The sequence below is a fragment of the Octopus bimaculoides genome, chromosome 20, assembly GCF_046866305.1.
Source record: "Octopus bimaculoides isolate indiv1 chromosome 20, ASM4686630v1, whole genome shotgun sequence".
NCBI classification, from domain to species: Eukaryota; Metazoa; Mollusca; class Cephalopoda; order Octopoda; family Octopodidae; genus Octopus; species Octopus bimaculoides.
In genome coordinates this window covers 20,935,077-20,937,576 of record NC_142947.1, presented here as the reverse complement: position 1 = coordinate 20,937,576, position 2,500 = coordinate 20,935,077, and positions in this window count along the sequence as shown.

Sequence of the window (2,500 nt, the reverse complement as noted above, 5' to 3'; positions counted from 1 at the left end):
AGACAAGTAGTTGTGAACCCTTTTTTTTTATCTATTGACCCCCTTTGATTACAATTTTATTCTGATGGATCCTAAAAATAACACAACGCGTCACCCGGTCCAGGAATCGAAACCACAATCTTACGATCATGATGCTGACACCCTAACCCCTAAGCCACGCGCCTCCAGCCATTCGATGTTTAAAGACTAGTTTTATAGATAGTTCTTTCAAAATTCCTATTGTTGGTTGAACCGTGTAAAATGTTAGAGAAAGAAACTGAGTTGTTTCTTGCAATAAATATGCATCTAAAGCAAAATCTTTTCACGAACTCTTAAAATTGAATCCACAATTTACTATTTTGCTTGCATGGACCCCCACCCCAAATCTTATATTGGACCCCGGTTGAGAACCACTGCTTTAGATGATATGGAATATGATGTTAAGCAAAAAGTATAAACGTCACTTTATGCGCCCTGGGTTCATGAAACTTCCATTTGCAGAGGTATATAGCACCGACACATACCACACCCACCTCTCAATCTTTTATGAATGTATAAACAGAAAAGAAATAAAACTGCAGTATCCCAGTTCAACATAAGTGGGAAAATGCCGGCAGGAAGTGCAGTTCACAGTAGGATATATGACAAGAGACAAACAACAGGGGATAGCTGTTGCTGTCTACAACAGTGAAGTAGATACTGGGACTGTGGCTATTAAAAAAATACTACAATCAAAACAACAGAAGCAGTGACAGCAAAGAGTAAAACAGCAAGAACAAAAGTTTCTTCAAGACGCATGCGCAGGGTGCTCGAAAGCACGACTTCCTATCATCATCACGATCATGAGCAACAATAACGGCATCAACAAAATAAACGAGCAATACCGAAGAAACAAAAGCCAGCATACTTCCTACGCCCCAAACCCTCAAATTTAGAAGAGTTAAACAACAGAAAAGCGTTCGACCGACATATTGTAGAAAAGCCATCTGAAAATACAAGAAATGGGTCAGATGAATCAGTTGTGTTGACCCCCAACCATGCATCATTTCGTTGAGACAGCTTCTCACGTTCTTTTTCTGCCACTCTTGTGTCAAACAGGCAAACAACATCGATTAAGCAACACACTCTTACGTATATATTGAGTACGACAATATCTAGATCTATTGAGTACGACAATATCCTCTTGGATTCATCGGGTACCTTTTCTCTCCATTGGGGAGGGCAATGCTCCACTAAGTATGCATACATCTTATTCACAAATGTACTTTTTAAAAGTTGCCACATGAATAGCAACCAAGTCATCGGTCTACAGTTTGAGACCACAGTAACTTTCTTCTTGTCTTCCGCAGTAAGAGCTGTCTTATTTTCAGTTTTCCTATTTCGGATGCTTCCACTTAGGAGGCAATCTGCTAACTAATAGTAATAATGTTCTTCAGCTAGTACTCCGCCTGGCTCGGATGCTTCCAAGTAGGTCCCTTGAAGCTTACTTTATAATGGACCCATGAACCCCAGTGTGGTTACTATGCCAAACTACTGCTTTGCTCGTCTAAGTCTCTACTTCTATCTACTCAGTTTCCTCGTTATAATATTTTTCGAGCTTTAAATATATATCGCTCCAATGTTTTCTGCGTTTCTCTGCGTGTAGTGCTTCATCGTTACGTCTTTCTGTTTAGTCATTTCAACACTTTCTCTTCCTTCTCTTCTTCCTATTCTTTCTCCATTGCCTCCTCCTTCTTCTTCTTCTTCTTCTTCTTCTTCTTCTTCTTCTTCTTCTTCTTCTTCTTCTTCTTCTTCTTCTTCTTCTTCTTCTTCTTCTTCTTCTTCTTCTTCTTCTCCTTCTCTATCTCCTCTTCTCCTCCACCGCTACCTCCACCACATCCTCCTCTTCTTCCTCACCAACTTCATTCTCTTCACTGCTACTACTAACAGTAGTAGTAGTAGTAGTACTGCTGGTGGTGGTGGTGGTGGTGGTGGTGGTGGTGGTGGTGGTGCTGCTACTACTACTACTACTACTACTACTACTACTACTACTACTGCTGCTGCTGCTGCTGCTACTACTACTACTACTACTACTACTACTACTACTACTACTACTACTACTCAGGGATTCCGAATACTTGAAGAAAAGGTATACTGATCATGCTCAGTCCATCATAGTTGTATTTATTCCGCCGGCTCTTCACGTTCTGAATTAAAATGAAAATTTCCCTGAGGCCAACAAAAACTTTCCTCTTTCTGGATCTCTCCCTTCTCATACTTCTACTTCCAACTACACTCATCTGCTGCTGCCTTGTTCCGAACTTTAAAAACCTGGCGTTTTCTACACTCCTGCAATCCGGCAATCAACCGTTTTCTGAAGTCTACCAAATCTACTTCCTAGAGTAGTAGTGGTGGTGTTGGTGTTGGTAGTAGTAGTAGTAATAGTAGTAGTAGTAGTAGTAGTAGTAGTAGTAGTAGTAGTAGTAGCAGTAGTTGTAGTAGTAGTAGTAGCAGTAGCAACGATATTAATGATAAAATACAG